Genomic DNA, 18,738 nt, shown 5'->3' with positions numbered 1-18,738 from the left:
TCATTCAGTCCTCCACTTGTATTGTAATGCCTTAGGGAGCCTCTGGATTTGTACCTTGCTACAGGCTCCAATGTGTAGAAATCCTCAGTCCACATCTTTCCTGGTGAGGGGCAGGGCAGGTGTTGGTACCAGCTGGGCTGCTGTCACAGCTTGGGCCACAGCAAGAGCTGTGAGAAGGGAGCAGGGACTGGCGTTCTCCTTGAAAAATGGCATTCTCCTTATTTAATTCCTCCTGGCACAGTCTGGGATGTGTAAAGGGCTCAGAGTCCTTCGCTACTGATTACTGCGTGGTAGGGTTTGAACATGAGATGAGCCCATTTGAGTGACGTCTTCAAGACCACATCTTACCACAGGCATTGGCTGTTATGCTGCTTTGCTGAAGGGCTCAGCATGGCTATTTATACCCCTAGACCCTTCTGAAATGTGGGACAGAATATCACAGGACACTGATGTTGCGATTGCAGTACTCAATGCAGGAACCAGATAAGTGTTTGTGATAAACTATGGATGATTTTTAGGTCCTTCTCAGGCACTGCCCTGGCCCTGAGGGTCTCTATCAGTGATGTTGCTTGAGGAAAAAAAAAAAAGAAGCCAGGAGAATTCCTGTGGAAAGCCCGGGCCTCAGGAGCCCCATCCAACTGGCATAGGACAAAGGTTCACCTTTCATTGATAAAAAATAATCTTTGACTTGATAAGAAATAACTTGCTTTTGACTTCAGTCCCTTCATCTGGAGCTCTCCAAGCACCTTGAGCTCTGATGTCACATTCCAGTTCTCCTGATTTACATCATGATCCCGATAAAACAACTTGTCCCCATTGCCCACTCAGGGTCGGCTACAGCCCCCTGAGTCAGGGTCCCTTCCCCTTGCAAGGACGCTGGCCCTTACCCCAGAGGAGGATGGGGCAGCCCATCTCACCCCACTCATGGCTGACCTCATACCATGATTAACCCTTTAGTTAGTTGTAGGCAAACAAAGTCATGGGCCCCGGGATGGTTGATACCCCTGTCCCCACCCCAGTGCTGCCACCCCAGGCAGTTGGGTTTGAAGCCACAGCTAGGAAGCAGCCACCACAGCAGGGAGGCCGGCAGAGGGGAAAGGAAGGGAGGGGAGGTGGATGGTGCCATTTGCACAACCGCTGCAGAGGGAAGGACCACCCTGCCCCCCCCACTGCAGCTCAGGGCCCTGGGCATGTGCCTAGTTTGCCCATATGTTAATCCAGCCCTGGAAGCAGGGCAGCAGGTTCAAGCCAGGGCTCGGAGGTTTCTAACCCTAAAAATATAAATAACATTTAACCTCTCTTGGGAACAGGATCGAGAGGATTAACTGACTTGTCAGGATGTTGTGATGTCCAGGATTAGGGCCTTGGTTCTCCTTGGAAAGAAAGCAATAGGCAGTTCTTTTATAATATATTATCCGCGAGCATTCACACAGAGAGGGGCTCATTTCACTTATTTCTCCCCAAGCCATAAATTCAGGTGCCTTAAACCAGTGTCAGAGAGAGGTGTTGGGACCAGACTGTCCTCTGTTTCCTGGCCCCTCTCCTGGGAGGGAGTGAGGTGCCAGCAGCAGCCAGTGACCAGGGGCAGATTTGCATGAAGGGGCCAATCTCAACTCTGGGGGTTTAAGAGAGGGTCCCAGCTGGAGATTCATTTGCCCTAGGGAAGATGAGCTGTCCTGGATTTACACTATGGCCTGGGCCTTGCTCCTGCTTGTGCTGCTCACATCATGCTCAGGTGACTGGGAGGTTTTGTAAATCAGGATTTCTAAACTAGGAAAACAGGAAAGACAGGGATACAGTGTGAGGAATGGCTGAGCTCACTGGTTATGGAAGTGGGCTCAGAGGGGAGAAGAAAGGAAATGAAGTGCCCTGGCAGCTGGCATTGCTGGCTGTGTGGAGCTGAGGGGCAGCTCATAGGTGACAGTGTCAAATATGGCCAGGGCAGATCCAGGCAAGATCTGAATGGGGGAAAGCTCTGCTATTCAGATGGCAGAAGAGATAGGGATCTGTCTCATGTGCAGGGTTGGGGAGGAAAGATGCCCTGAATGTGAGGCTAGAGGACTGGGCACTTTAGCATGGGAGAAAATAAGAGTGCTCAGGAGGGGATGACTTTTGACCCCAGTTTTGGAATAGTTGGACTGGAAGGGGCTCCCTGGGCCATTGAGTCCTATCACCTGCCTTCAGTCCCAAGGAATCCAACTTCTCATTTCTGCCATTTGTATAAATCACTACCAACCAGTTCACTGGACTCTCCCTCTAGTCCCGAAATGTTAGGCCAGGGGATTCCTACTAGACACTGAGGAAGGCAAGGACAACTTCCAGGGACCATCAGGAACATACATTAGCCTTCAGTATAGTGCTGGTGCAAGTCTGTTCAGTATGAACAAATGATCCTTTTTCACCATAGAAGGACAATGCCCAATGTCATTCAGTGACCCTGCAAGGTGTCCTGGGTTCTGGGATGATTTTTATTTTCCTCTCTCAAATGAAATGAAAACTTGTTCTTCTATGCTGGGTTGGAAACATGAATCCCCCACAAAGAAAGCCTACTGACCTCCTCACTTGAATGGATTGCAACGTGGCAAATGTACATTAGCTTCAGTGATGTTGCTCCTGAAGGGGACTAGGATCTGCAAGGAGAGAACTGGGTCCAAGTTCCTCCTGTTGTCTGTGTTCTTCATACTTGGTGAGATGCCTACAGCAGCCAGGGAGGAGAAAGCATATGTGAATTTGTTTTTGTTGTTTTGTTTTGTTTTTTTTGGGGGGGGGGATTTGCAAAAAAATATATATTTATATATATATATGTGTGTGTGTGTGTGTATACAAATCGATAATGAAGTCCTCCAGCTGCTGAATGCAGTGCATGCCATGCTGACCCTTGCATTGGGGTGCCAGTGCAGGTTAGCAACTTCAAAACACTCTTTATACGGGGAAATTTTTCAGATGCTGCAGTCATTTAACCAAGAGGAAGCGGTGGATCTTGAGAGTAACAGGTTCTCTGGATAAACCAACAGAACAATGATTGCAAGGTCTGGGCACAAACACGCTCCTCTGACTGGTGGGAAGGCATCCTACTCTCATTTTGGGACGATCAGCAGTGGCTGGAGATGTTCAGAATGAGCAGGGAGACACTCTTCCACATAGTTGCTCTTTTGTAGCCACACATTGTGCAAGAGGAAACTGTCATGCGGCAGCCTATTGTACCAGAAAAGAGGGTAACCATGGCCATCACAAAACTGGCCACCCAACCAGCCTCCAATTCATTGGGAATTAGTTTGTCATGGCTGTCTGCATGGCTGGGGTGGCAATACATGAGGTATGCCAGCTATTGTAGGAAGTAGCTGCGAACAACTTCATCTGCCTCAATAACCCCAGGGAAGTTTTTGAAGGCTTCAAGGCAGTGAAGTTCCCTAACTGTGTGGGTGCATTAGACAGCACACACATCCTGGTCCTGTCTCCATCACAGAAGAGCCGGTCATTCGTCAACAGAAAGGGATTTCGCTTGGTGATCCTCCAAGCTGTAGTGGATCACCGGGGTGATTTACTACCATTTATACAGGCTGGGCAGGCAGTGCTCATGATGCGTGTGTCTTTTGAAACTCCTTGTTGCCTGGCATGATGGAGAAAGGATAATATGCACCTGCACTACCTGATTTAGTGATCTGAGGTGTTTTTGTGCCCCTGTTTATTATAGCAGACACGGCTGACCTCCTCCTGCCCTGACTCATGCAGCCGTATGGCGGACAAGTGATTGACCGGCAAAAGCACACTTTCAACGATTACCTGAGCAAATGCTGTACGAGTGTTGAATGTGCCTTTGGCCACCTGAAAGCCTGGTGGAGGTCACTGAACTACAGGCTCGAGGTTGAGCCAGAAAACATCTCTGCATTCATAGTGGCAGCCTGGATGCTCCACAATATTGGTGAGACTGGGGTGAGATTTTCAGCAATTCCTGGGCTGAGAAATTCAAGGAAGTGAGGGAGGCAGTGGCCAAAAGCAGATGTGTCCAGGTACAGCACGGTGGTCCCTTAGAGCAGCAAGCAAAGAGTGGTTAGGTAGCTATTGTGAGGAATTGCCTGGCTGCACACAGTCTGGATGCTGCCGATGGTGAGTGTGCCCTGCAGGCCACGGTAAAACTTTCTGAAGTGAGCAGTTAGGGTTGAGTGATTCCAGAAATGAAACAAAAATTTTCAGTCCAGTAACTCTGTCTGATCAGTACATTGCCATTGGGGGGCTGGGGAGTGGGGAGCGATCTGCAGTGACGGTGGTGGGGAGCTCAGGGAGCTGGAGATGGCTGAATTCATTGGGTTGAGATGACTGCCACTCAAGCAGGGGAAGGAGGAGCTGTTCTGTGCAGATCCTATGGCTTTGTGTCATTGTGATGGGGGAAAGTACCTGCAGGCTCTGTGGGATGTCCAGTACCTCTGTTCCTGACTGACTCAGTTAAGGAGGATCTCACATTTTAAACACAGACATGCAACCAAGTGAACTGCTCTGTCTCAGGTGAAAAAGGCCCCTGTCACAGGGTTGCTAGTGCTTGAAGCAAGGCAGGGTTCACTCTCCTGGGAGGGAGCAGGTGCTGCCCATCTGGCCCTGAGGAGGAGGCTGGGGCAGCAGCTGAGAGAGGATGAAGAGGGCACTGGAAGGGCTGCACCTCTGCATGTCTCTGGGAGCAGGAAGTGGGAGCATCCCACTGGGGCTGGGCAGGGTGAGCAGTAGCAGGCTATGGCTTTACCTGAGCTGTGAGCTGGAGCTGGCAAAGGCAGAAGGGAGGAGAGGCAGCAGTGGGACTGGATAGCTGATCTGCCCTTGCTGGATAGTCAGAGCTGGACGCCTGGGGCCAGGAGAGCAGCAAAGGGTTTATCTGCTGGCTTCTCTGGGGCTCAAGAGGGCTGAGAGGCAGGGGGTGAGTGAAGGGGCTTGTGTCCCTGGGCTGGGGAGCCAGAGATGGAGAGTATTGTGAAAGATTGCTGCTAGGTGGGGGACCGAGGAGCTCTGCTTGGAGCAGGGGAAGATAGTGAACAGGGCAAAAATACAGAGCAGGGAATTGCCCCTTGTACAACTTCAAAGGCTAAATGCAGCCCTCCTCTGGGCCTAGTAACGTCCTCCTGTTTTTTCTCTGTTTCTAAGAATTCCAGAAGGGGACGTTACCCAAGCCGCAAACAGGAATAGCGCACGTGACTTACATGACATTTTGGCATAATTAATGAGTCAAGGATTTACAGATAACTGCTAACACCTGCATTAAAAAGAAAAGGAAATCACATTAATGCCAGTCTTCACTCCCTTTTAAAAGTCCTCTGAGGGTCTCTAAGATGGATGTGAAGCTCGAGGAATAAATACCAAATAAACACCAGGAACCTGATTCTCCCCTCAAACAAACCAGGGAAAAATCGGTGACAATGCCAAGGCAAAAGGACACACGTGAGGTCTGTTCTAGTCTGGAGACTTTAGCTAGAAAAGAAAAAAATCCCAAACATTAGAAACGCCTTGCATGGGAGAGGCAGGTGCTGCAGTTGTGCTGGGATGCACCTGAGGGCACTTTCTAATAGGTGTTGCTCTTGCGAGGAGAATGAAAAGGTTTATATGTATATAAACCGGGGATGACCTAATCAGTGACCTAATATATATATAACCCTTTTCATTCTCCTCCCAAGAGATGGACATATATATAAATTTTACATATATATATTTACCCTTCTTTAAAAAAAAATAAGGGGGGGTGGGGGGGTGAGGGCAGGCATAAGAAGGGGAAATTGTCTGCAATCCAGGAAAGGTTGTTTTAGTAAACAGCCCTGAGGTGCTTGGGATGCATCTGTGTTTGCCAGTAACGGCAGCCAGCAAATGGCTTTGCAAGGGCTGTTCTCAGCTGTGGGTGTTTGAGAGGAAGCTGCAGGGTCCCTGCCAGAAACCCGTTTCCCTAGGGAGGTTTCACTGACTTGGGATCCCCACCTGGCCTTGGGGTTTCTCTTCATGGGGCTCACATGACTGGCTTTGGTACCCGAGAACTGCTGGTGTCTAGATCGGTTCCAGTGTCATTCAAAGAACTTTTGCTCATTCCTGATCATCCCAAGTCCTGTCCCAGCAGGATGTGACCATGTGTTACCCCCCTGCCCTGAAGCGAATACAGAGGTTTCTGCTTATTTCCAGGGTCACTTTTCTTCTTGTCACGGAGATGGGAGGTAGGACCATATCTCCAGGGGTACAGTTAAAATGTTCTGCAGAGCGGACAACAAATACACCTTAGGCTGTAGCAGTGGTTTTCCCTGTAATGTAACCTTCCTCTAATAACTAGAAGTAACAGTCCAATTGTAGGGAGAACCTGAAGCTGTGCTTAAATAGGGCTGCCTCAGACATGATGAGAGCTGAAGCAAGTGTTGCCTCTTGAATATCAGCTCAGTACTAAAGGAAAAGCCCACTACAGTTGTGATCTCCAATTTCTCACACACAAAATAGGTATATTCCTAACATTTATCCTTTGAGGAAGGAGCTAACCTAAGTTTTCAGCAAGTTGAAGTGGAGCAGTGCTTGGCTCGGTTCCATAAGCAGCAGGGGGCTGACAGATGTGGCCGGCTGAGGAGGAAAGCACTGGGAAGGGACCTTGGGATTCCCTCTGGCAGAGAGGCTGTCACAGAGCTCTGGCCCTGAGAGAAACTTGTCAATCAGGGAGGAAAAAATTATGATTTTAAGGTCGCTCCCACCTCTGTCCAGGTTTGGCAAACACCAGAAATAGCTGAAGTTCTTGGTATTTCCAGGATCTTCTCTGAAAGGAGCACTTTTGTTATCCCTCCTCAAAGATCACCTGGACCCATATGTGATTGTTTTGTAAGAAACTGAAGTGACTGTAAAAAGTGGCCCTAGAGGTCACCTATCCATCTCAGAGTAGCAGGTGACTCCTGTGCCTGATATTAAAATATTAAAGAATATTAAAAAAATATTCTTATCCAAAGAGGGAGGGGTTGTCACATGCATTTGGGATACGAATGTCCTAAATACATTTCCAGAAAGGCTAGGTGAGGAGAAAGGAAAGCAAGTAACAGGAGTGCATTTTGTAAACTTCTAGTATGGTATATATGCTATCTTTCATTTGATTCTCTATGTATTACTTTATAGGCAGCACATGCAGCTTAAAATATTTATTCAGAGACTTGGAGGAGAACAGACTTTTTATGATAAATAAGTAAAATCTAAAAATAAATACCACAACATTATAGGAATCATCCTAAAAAGTAATAGTGTGGTATTTGTCCAAGGTCAATTAGAAATATTTAGGATTATCTGTAATACACTCATCAGCATGTTCCATGTGTCAATATTGGGACCATAACTTTTCTGTTTAAAAGAGGAAACAGAAGCTTGGTCTGAAACAGAATTAAAACATATGAAAGAAGAAAAGACTGATACCAGTCCCCTGCTTTGTATGTAAAAGGGTATAAAGAAAATGAGCTGTAAACAGAATTCAAAAGCAGAAAAAGGTGAAAACCCCAGCTGTAATCCAAATGCATAGAAGCGCTCATATCAGATGCTAAAATAGTCTGTGACAGGACTGACATTCAGTGTCTGCCAGTCCATGCAAAACTGCAGTGAGCAGGAAGCAGATTTGCATGAAGGAGTTGTTCTCAGGTCTGGCAGTTTAAGATACATTCAGAGGGTCCCTTCCAGAAACCCATTTGCCTCAGAAGCCAAACTGGATTCCCCATCATGGCCTGGGCCCCTTTCCGCCTTATTCTGCTTGCTTATTGCGCAGGTAAAGAAAAGGGTCATGTTCTCTGGTTGAATTTTAAATTCTGTTTCTGTCACCTCCAAGCAGAGACACTCATACAGACATTTCCATTTTTTCCCCAGGGTCATTCTCCCAGTTTACACTGACTCAGCCAGCCTCACTGTCCATGTCCCTGGGAAACACGGTTAAACTCTCCTGCACCATCATCAGTGGATTCACATTGGATCTGCTGCTTGGGTCCAGCAAAAAATGGGAACAGCCCAAGGTACCTTCTGGGATAAAAAATAGACTCTGACAAGCACCAGGGCTCTGGAGTCCCCAATCACTTCTCGTGGTCCAAAGACTTCTCTAATAGAATTGGCTACTTAACCATCTCCAACATCCAGGCGGAGGACGAGGCTGATTATAACTGTACTGCAGGCAGTGGTGGTGTACGGCATGGTTATGCAGTGAGATGCAGACCTTACACAAGAGCTTTCTCTTCCCTCCCTTAGCCCGTGCCCTGCATGAGTTCGGTCTGTGTCAGGCTGGTGATCACAATGCACAGATTCACTGTGGTTTTATTGCTCAATCTTCCAATTCCCAGTTCTTGTGGCTAATGGAGTTTGTCCATCCTTGGACATTTAGAGTTACGTTTTGGTTCCGGTTAAACCTAGCAGAAGTTTTGCTATCCATTCCTCTCCAACTGGTATTGCCCCTTTATATTGCCTTGCTGTGGCAACTGGATTATATAATAATGTGGAAGATAACATTTAAAACATTAGTTCTCAAATGCATGCATAGGGATGAGTAGGTTCATGGTAAACATGGGCAAACTCCTTACACTAAGTTAAAGTGGAGATGCAGAGCCTAAACAGCAGGGTGTTAGAGCTGGGGTCCCAGTCATTTTACATCTAAAGAAAGCCAGGTGAGAAACAACAGTCAATGCTCACAAGGAGAACTCAATTAGAGACAAGTTACAAGAACCGAGGTACATTCAGACCACTAAATATGGCACAATCCCCTGCTTAGATCCTGCCCTGAATGAAGGTGCAGGGAATTTTCAAGTCAAAGATATTACAAAATGTAAAACATTCTCTAAGAAAGCACACATAAAGGAGATATCATAATTCAGCTTGAGTTATAAAGCTTTGGCTTCCATGACCACAGTCCGCTCTTTGGTGAGAGAGGCAGTGGGCTGCTGGGAAGGGATGGCCTCCACCTTCCTCCGCTGGGGAGGAGGCTCTTCTCAGCCAGACTGGCTGACTTGCTTCACTGGGCTTTAAAATAACCCGCCAGGGGATGGGGGGACAGGGGAGACTGCTGCCACTGCTGGCCCGCTGAGCAACCCTTGCAAAGCCAGGAGGACAAAGCACTTAAGGGATCCCACCCCTGCCCCAGCCGTGGAATGATCTGTGGGGAAGGCAAGGGCCCCCAAGAGGACACTTGCCTGCCTGTACATGAATGCCAGAAGCTTGGGGAATAACCAGGAGGAACTTGTCCTCCTGCTTAACGCAAATAATTACAACGTCATAGGGAAAAAGGAGACCTGGTGGGACTCCAAGCATGATTGGACAATGGGTATAAATGGCTATACCCTGTACAGGACAGATCAAGTAGACAAAAGGGGCGGGGACGTAGCTGTTTATGTCAAGGAGAGCTATGCATCCCTGCAAGCTGATACTGGCGACCAGGATGGACGGCTGGAGAACCTCTGGGTTAAAATTCATGGGGACACGGCACAGGGGACATGATGGTGGGAGTCTACGACAGACCTCCCACCCAAAATCAAGAGCTTAACCAGGAGCTCGCCAGGGAACTGGCTGAGGCCACATGCTCCAGGTCCATGCTTGTCATGGGTGACTTCAACTATCCAGACATCTCGTGGGAAGAGCGCTCAGCTAAATCCGAGCAGTCGCAAAGCTTCCTCTCAAGCATGGATGACCTCTATCTGACACAAGAAGTCTATGGGCCAATGAGAGGTAAAGCACTGCTCGACCTGGTACTGGCAATCGGGGATGACCTAATCAGCGACCTAATGATCAATGGGAAGTGGGTGACAGCGACGACGAGCTGATCACCTTCACCATCCGCAGTAAAGCTAGTAAGACAGGCAGCAATACAGAAGTCCTTGACTTCAGGAAAGCTGACTTTGACAAGCTCAGGAGGCTTGTCGGTGAGGCCCTAAGGGACCATGACCCCAAGAGGAGGGGAGTTCAGGAAGAGTGGTTGCTCCTCAAGGGAGCGATCCTTGATGCACAAGCCCAGGCTATTCCATCTCGGAGGAAAGGCAGCAAGAGGGCACAGCAGCCCCCTTGGCTCTCCAGGGAACTAGTGGACCTCCTGCAGCTAAAAAGAAAGGCCTACAGAAGATGGAGGATGGGATTCACCTCCAAGGAGGAATATTCCGCAATGGTCTGGACCTGCAGGGAGCAAACCAGAAAAACCAAGGCTGCGACAGAATTCCAACTAGCTTCAAGTATCAAGGACAATAAAAAGTCCTTTTTTAGATATGTGGGGAGCTGGAGGAAAAGCAAGGGCAACATTGGACCCCTGCTAAACCAGATGGGAAAACTGACAACCAATGTCCAGGAAAAAGCCAATCTACTAAATGGGTACTTTGCGTTGGTCTTTCATCAGTTGCACAGGACGCCCCTGCCCACAACGGGACAGGGAGGCCTGGATGAGGGGATTCCCTCCCCTCCATCAATGCTGAACTTGTGAAGGGACACCTTGAGAGGCTGGACACCGTCAAGTCAGCTGGCCCTGACAATCTGCACCCCAGGGTACACCCCAGGGACCTGCTTGCGATGCATCTCTGGATGCATGGCAAGGTATGGTTGGCCTTCCTGACTGGGTCCCCACACTGTCAGCCCATGTTCATTTTGGCATCAATAATGATTCCAAGATCCTTTTCTGCTCCTGCACTGACGAGAAGGGAGTTCCCCAGCCAATAGGTATGCTGCTGGTTCTCCCCCCTCCAGGTGCAGCACCCTGCACTTGTCAGTGTTGAAACCCATCCTGTTCTCATCCACACACCCCTGTAACCTGTCTAGGTCCGATTGCAGCCTATTCCTCCCTTCTAGCATGTCCACTTCCCCCCACATCTTTGTGTCATCTGCAAATTTGAACAGGGTGCTTTTTACCCCCTTGCCCAAGTCGCTGATGAAGATGTTGAACAGTGCAGTCCCGAGGACCGAGCCCTGGGGGACCCCACTGCCCACATCCCTCCAGGTCGAATAAGACCCATCCACCACCACTCTCTGGGTGCGGCCCTTCAGCCAACTAATGACCCATTTGACTGTGTAGGTGTCGATGCCACAGTCCCCTAGTTTTTTAATGACAATAGGTGAAAGACAGTGTCAAAGGCCTTCCTGAAGTCCAGAAAGACTACATCCACTGCTACCCTTCAGGTAGCAGTGGACGTAGGGCCTGCAGACCAAGCCCTATGAGGAGAAGACTAGAGAACCTGGACCTTTTCAGCCTCCGCAAGAGAAGGTTGAGAGGTGACCTTGTGGCTGCCTATAAGTTCATCACGGGGGCACAGAAGGGAATTGGTGAGGTTTTATTCACCAAGGCGCCCCCGGGGGTTACAAGAAATAATGGCCACAAGCTAGCAGAGAGCAGATTTAGACTGGACATTAGCAAGAACTTCTTCACAGTTCGAGTGGCCAAGGTCTGGAACGGGCTCCCAAGGGAGGTGGTGCTCTCCCCTACCCTGGGAGTATTCAAGAGGAGGTTGGATATGCATCTAGCTGGTGTCATCTAGACCCAGCACTCTTTCCTGCCTATGCAGGGGGTCGGACTCGATGATCTATTGAGGTCCCTTCCGACCCTAACATCTATGAATCTATGAATCTACCCCTGCATCTAAGGATGTTGTGACCTGGTCATAGAGGGCCACCAGGTTGGTCTGCCTCTAATGAACCCGTGTTGGTTACCCCTAAGCATAACCTCCCCTTCTGGCCCCTCGTGGACATGCGCCAGGATAACTCTCTCAAAAAGCTTACCCAGGATCGAGGTAAAACTAACTGACCTATAGTTCCCTGGGTCCTCCTTCCTCCCTTTTTTGAAAATGGGAACCACATTGACCCTTTTCCAGTCCTCTGGCACCACACCAGAGCACCACGAGTGCTTGTAAAGCTGTGCCAGGGCTCCCGCAATGACCTCTGCTCATTCTCTCAGCGCTCTGGGGTGGAGGTCATCAGGACCAGCTGATTTAAATATGTCCAGTCCCTCCAGAAGTTCCCCGACTAGGTCCTCACTGACCCTAGGCCTGGGTGCGCCTCCCCTGGGTCCTATGGGGGTCCCGGTGGGGGCAGTGACCCGGTCCCTGCTCAGAAAAATGGAGGCAAAGAAATTGTTAAGTAGGTTAGCTTTGCTGTCTGGTGTGACGACCAGATTTCTTATCGTGTCTTGCAGAGGCCCCACGTTACCTGGTACCTTCTTTTTACCCCCTATGTATTTAAAAAAGGACTTCTTGTTGTTCTTGATCCGGGTAGCTAGTCCCAGTTCCATCTCTGCCTTGGTCTTCCTGACCGCCCCCCTGCAGCCCCGAGCAACCGAGGTATAGTCCTCCCTGGTGGTGGCCCCACCCTTCCATTGGGTGTACGCCTCCCTTTTAGCCAGGAGATGTTCCCATATGCTTTCAGTGAGCCATGGGGGCTTTTGCGCCCTCTTGCCCGCTTTGATCCGTGTTGGGATTACCTCCCTTTGGGCATAGAGGATTGTCTCCTTAAGTAATGACCACTCTTCTTGGACACTTGACTCCCCTCCCCTCTGGGATCTCAGTACCTCCCTAACTACTCTCCTCACCTCATTGAAGTCCACCCTCCTGAAGTCCAGGGCTGCTGTCTTGCTGCAGGCCTTTGCCACCTTGCGCTGGATGGTGAATTCCAGCAGGCGATGATCGCTGTCACCCAGGTGGTCGAGCACCCACAGCACCCTCACCAGGTCGTCGCCTGTGGCCAGGACCAGGTCCAACAAGGAATCTCCCCTGGTAGGGCTGTGCACCTCCTGGGTTAGATGGAGGTCCTGTAACTCGGTTAGGAACCTACGTGAGTGGTCAGACCTAGCTGACTGCTCCTCCCAGCAGATGTCTGGAAAGTTCAGGTCACCCATGACAACCACGTCTTTTGACCTAACTACCTCCGCAAGCTGACTTAAGAATTCCCGGTCTAGCTCTTCCCCTTGGTTGGGTGGCCTGTAGTAGACCCCCACCATTAAGTCCCGTTCCCCTCGACTTCCTTGTATTCTAACCCAGAGCACTTCAGTGTGCCCCTCCTCTGACCCCGTGTTACTTGTTGAGGATGTGTATTTCTCCTTGATGTACACCACTACATCCCCACCCTTCCTCACTGTCCTATCCCTCCTGTACAGCCTATAGCCCTTGATATTCACTGCCCAGTCATGTGTTGGGTCCCACCACTATGTCTGGGTTGGTGTCAGCTAGCAGGAGGGTAAGTTCCTCCTGCTTGTTCCCCATACTACGAGCTTTTGTGTAGAGGCATTTGAGGCCTCCTGAAGATGCATGCACTGGCCCCCTAATCTCAGTACTACCCGAGCCCCTGTTGCTTACCTGGGTATTTGTTCTGCTGATCGTCGGTCTAAGCTGGGCTGTTCTTGTGGGTGACGCTTGGTTTAGTGGTTCAAGGCTTCCTCCACCCTTGTCTTTCCCTTCCCCTAGTTAAAAGCCTGCCAGAGGAGATCCACCAGCCTAGAAGAGAACACACGCTTACCTTTGGGGGAAAGGTGAAGCCCATCCCACCCGAGCATGTCTCTAGTCCTGATGTGTAGGTCATTGTCTAGGAAGCTGAAGCCCGCCTCAAGACACCATTCCTGAAGCCGCATGATCACCTCTTGGCAAAACTGACCAACTGCGGCCTCAGGTCCTCCACAATCCGCTGGCTGGGGAATTGGCTCCATGGTTGGACCCAGAGGGTGGTAATAGATGGAAGTTAATCGTTGTGGTGCCTTGTGACCAGTGGGTTCCCCCACGGCTCTGTCCTTGGACCTATATTGTTCAACATCTTCATTAATGATATGGACATTGGAATCAGAAGCAGACTGGCCAACTTTGCCAATGATACCAAACTCTGGGGTAAAGCATCCACACCTGAGTAGAGGAGGGTGATCCAGGTTGACCTGGACAGGCTCAGCAAATGGGTGGACAAGAACCTGATGGTGTTTAACACCCAAAAATGCAAGGTTCTCCACCTTGGGAGGAAAAACCTGCAGCATCCTTATAGGTTTGGCAGCACTACGCTGGTTAGCACTATGGATGCAAGGCACTTGGGGGTCATGATTGACCACAAAATGAATATGAGCCTTCAGTGTGATGCTGCAGCTAGTAAAGTGAGCAAAACGCTGGCTTGCATCCATAGATGCTTCTCAAGCAAATCCCGGGACATCATTCTCCTGTTGTACTCGGCCCTGGTGAGGCCACAGCTGGAGTACTGCGTCCAGTTTTGGGCTCCATAATTCAAAAAGGATGTGGAGAAGCTTGAGAGAGTCCAGAGAAGAGCCACACGCATGATCAGACCTTATGATGACAGGCTGAGAGCTATGGGACTCTTCAGCCTGGAAAAGCGCAGGCTCAGGGGCGATCCAATGGCCACCTATAAGTTTATCGGCGGTGTTCACCAGGATCTGGGGGAACGATTGTTCACCAGAGCACCCCAAGGGATGACAAGGTCCAATGGTTATAAACTCCTGCCAGACCGTTTCAGGCTGAACATAAGGAAGAATTTCTTTACTGTCTGAGCCCTCAAGGTCTGGAATAGCCTGCCACCGGAGGTGGTTCAAGCACCTACATTGAAACCCTTCAAGAGAAATTTGGATGCTTATCTTGCTGGGATCCTGTGACCCCAGCTGACTATCTGCCCCTCGGGCAGGGGGCTGGATTTGGTGATCTTCTGAGGTCCCTTCCAGCCCTAATGTCTATGAAATCTATTAAATAAATACCCAAGTGGTCCAGAGAGAGGACTGGTCTAAAAAGTCTCTCCATTAACACAGGGGACCGGAAGGTAAAATGTTGCCAAGTCTTGGGATTATTTTTGCAAGTCTCCTGAGAGCTGTTGTTTCCTTTCAACCCCGAGGGCTGAAATCCTGTGTTTTCAAAAGAATCTCAACTTTCATTAAACAATAGTTACTTTTCCCCATAGTTGTGGAGGAATACTGGCTCACAAATGAAATGGAAAAGTCATTATATATTTTAAAAACCTTGATTTATATGATAGCTATGACTAGTTGAATGCTTGAGTTTGGCATTACTGGTGGTGCACCTGTAACTTTCCGATAGTCTCACTCAAAGAGGAGTGATGTGGCACAGTTATTACCTACAGGCAGCAGAGGGTGGTGTTTAGCTTTCAGCTGTATTGAGCACTTACACATTTTTTCTTTTCAACTGTGTGTGCAACTGGCTGTAGCGTCTGAGCAGCTGCATCCTTCTAGATCCCTTGTGCAGGCAGACTGTGTGGGGCTCGGGTGACATGAGGGGCCAGACAAACCCACCAGCTGCAGCATGCTGTGGGTTCACAAACCACCTCTCAACATAGCTACATCGGCATTTGCAAAATGCCTCATGACAGGTGAGGAGAGCAATTTAGATTTTCTTAAAAGGTACATCTCAAAGGAATGATGGATGGGAAAAACCCCTTAGTTGGGAAAATGCTGATGGGGGATTTGATAAGACATCAAATACCTGATGGGCAGTTAAAGAAAGGATGGTGAGAGACTGTTGCCTGTAGCTGTAGACATCAGATGAAGAAGCACTGGTCTGGAATTGCAACAGTGGAAATTATGGTAGCATATAAGGAAGAAATTTCTCAATATGAGGGTGGCTAAGCATTGGGGCAGGAAACCCAGAGAGGTTATATAACCTTTCTTCTTGGACATTTTTAAAAGCAGGCTATACAGACACTTGACTGGGATGGTGTGGTCAGGGGTGATTCTGCCTGAATCAGGGGGGTGACTAGATGTGACCTCCTGAGGTGCCTTCCAGTCCTACAGATCTATTCCACACCCCACAGGAGTCAAAGTTTTGGCACTAATGTTGTCAAAAGGAAACAGGTCTTTTCACTTTCACAGGTGGCTGGACCAGAGGAACACTGAACAGAAATGGAGACCTGTCAGGAGAGAAAGAGGCCAATTTTCTTGTATAGCTGGCAGCTAGTGTACTGTCTGCATGAGACTAACACAAGGGAGAGGGACCTCTTTTCTTAGTGCTCACCAGTCCAATCTTTTTTCAGAAGACCTACAGCCACTGAGGCGAGGGCAGATTTGCATGAAGAGGCCATGCTTGGTTCTGGTGGCTTAAAGACTCAGGGGAGTCCTAGCTAGAGACCACTTTGCCTCCAGAAGCTGAGCTGGTCTGGATTCCTCACCATGGCCTGGGTCCCGCTCCTCCTTGCACTGCTCACATACTGCTCAGGTAGGGATAGGCTTGTTCTCATGACTAAAGCAATAGGGCAAGGGTAGGTAAGATGAATGATCATAACTCACTGTGCTGAGAAGTGTGACTGTGGTGTTGCTTTCAGGGGTCTGGTCGCAGCCTGTGGTGACTCAGGAGCCCTTGGCATCATCAGTGTCCCCAGGAGGGACTGTCACTCTGTCCTGCAGCCTGAGCACCGGAGCCATCACCAGCAGCAACCATCCTTCCTGGTACCAGCAGAAACCTGGCTCTCCCCCTCGGTTGCTTATATACAGCAACAACAGCAGGCCCTCGGGGATCCCCACCCGGTTCTCGGGGTCCATATCTGGTCAGAAGGCCACTTTGACCATCACTGGGGTCCAAGCCGAAGATGAGGCTGACTACTACTGTTCTGTGTGGTACAGCAATGGGAACACGTGTCATGGTGCTACACCTTGATGGGTAAGTGAAGCAAGAACCTCTCTTCCCCTCCCTCCCCCAGCCTGGGCTCTGGGCTGCCTGTACAGCTTGGCTCCTGCCTCAGCCCAAAGAGTCGGTGTCTGTTCCTCATTAGGAATTTCATCCTCTGCGCTGCTCGCCCACTCCTGCTCCTCCAGCTCTCTGGGATAGGTCAGCAGCTCTGTGCCCATGAGAAGCACAGCACACACGGCCCAGTGGTACTGCCCAGGCATCTGGGGGACTAGTTTCAGCTGCTGGTATATTAGCTGTCCACCAGTACTGGTGATAGAGCTGGGGGGTGCCAGAACAGGCACCTGCTGTGACCAAGCCTGGGGCTGTCCTGGCTGAGGCATGTATTGGCTGCTATGTCAAAACGCAGCCCCCACTCCTGTTGTCTCTGTCCTGCATACATCACCTCTATCTGCAATTTCTATTCATCCCCCATCAGTGCTGTGCCCTCAGCTTGCAGCAGGATTTGGCTACTGGCAGGGAAGTGCCTGTGCCTGCCTGCCCTTGGGCATCCAATCGCAGCAGCACCAGGGGAGGGACCCAGACCGGGGGTTGAGTGGAGGAGGCTCCTGGGCATTGCCCGTGCAGACACGGCTGAGCAGTTCTTCATTTCTGTCAGCTCTTCCAGTGCTGCCTGCGGCTGTTTCAATACCTCTCTTTGGCTGGCTGGCTGTGAGTCTGATGGGGGTTCTCTGCTCAAGGATATTGCTGTTACCTCCATCCTAGTCCTTGCAGCTCAACCTTGCTTTATGGACCCAATGTCACTCTGGTGCTTATGACTCTTTGCTGCTCTTCTCTGCATCTGACTGGGGCCCCTCTACACCGTCCACTGAGGCAACTGTGCCTGGGCACAGAGGCCTTCCTGCCACCTCTGGCTAAACCATGGCCATGCTGGCTTCTCACTTTAGGCTGCTCCAGTTGTTTCCCTTCGCTTCTCATCCCAAAGGCAGGGACCATCATGAGAAGGATCATTGTTTCAATCCTTCTCGTATCCCCCCACAATGGCACCCCTATGTTTCTCTTCCTCAGCAGCCAGAAGTCAAGGTGTCGAGGGCCTTCTCTTCTAACACTCAGCCCCTGGAGGAGTGATGGGAAGGTGCCCAGAGGGAGGCTCTGAGCCCTGAGATGTTCTGCACAGCTACTGAGAATAAAAGCTTGCCTTTATCTCATGGATAACGTAACCTCTGTCACAGTGCTGCTTGTATCACTAATATGAAACATCAACCAGGTCTAATGGCAACATTTGCTTTTCTGATGGCAAAACAACCATTGTGAAGTGCACATCCATATCCAGGGTATTGGACAGGCAGGAACATGTGAGAATGGAGAATCCAAAGGGCAGGGAGATGTTGAGAGCTGGTGCCCACAGCTCTGTTGAGCTCTCCGAGCAGGAAAAGACAGTGCATCTTGTCTGCATTTAGCAATGAGGAATAAATACAGAATATAGACCAGACCTGATTCTCTTCTCAGTTAAGCCTTGCTAAATCTGGGGTGAATCTGTTAATGCCAAGGATTTTCTTGATGTCTCTTCCAGTGTACGTAGTGGTGGAACTGCATTACATAAGTGGGAAAGAAGAAAAAAAGGCTGCATATTGGAAACCCCTCATATGGAAAAGGCCAGTTTGGTGCCTTTCCGTTATGATAGTCTCTTATCTGCCCTTGTGCTTAGTAGCAGAGCTGCACAGTTTGGGTATCTATACCCATGCAACAAAGTCAGTTTAACTTTAGTGCATCATTTAAAGTGCTTTAAAAATGTATACACACACCATGGCTTCATGAGTTTCTTACCTTGAGTAGTTCTGCAGAGTAGGCAGCAGGGGGTGCCAGACACTGTATAATCTAATTGCATTGGTGGGAGTGAGTGGGTGAGTGAATGGTGTGTGCCATCTCCTTTGTAATAAAGAAAAATTAAAGGAACAGAATAAAAATAAACTTGGTCAATCATTTTATCATGTTCACAACACACTCTGTGGAGAAAGGGAAGGAGGGAGGGAGAGCATGAATGAACGATGGAGGCAAAGGGTGCAGATGGCTTGCTCTCCGCTCTGCCATCCCAGTGAGCACATCTGGAGCAGTGCTGGATGGGGTGGAGGGAAGGGGAAGCTCCTGATATGTGGGGCAAGAGCCCCCCCCGCCCCTATGGTCTAGGAACCCCTAA

Source organism: Alligator mississippiensis, chromosome 10 (assembly GCF_030867095.1).
Source record: "Alligator mississippiensis isolate rAllMis1 chromosome 10, rAllMis1, whole genome shotgun sequence".
In the NCBI taxonomy this organism is placed as follows: domain Eukaryota; kingdom Metazoa; phylum Chordata; order Crocodylia; family Alligatoridae; genus Alligator; species Alligator mississippiensis.
The sequence above is the reverse complement of the archived record's forward strand: the minus strand, read 5'-3'. Positions refer to the sequence as shown.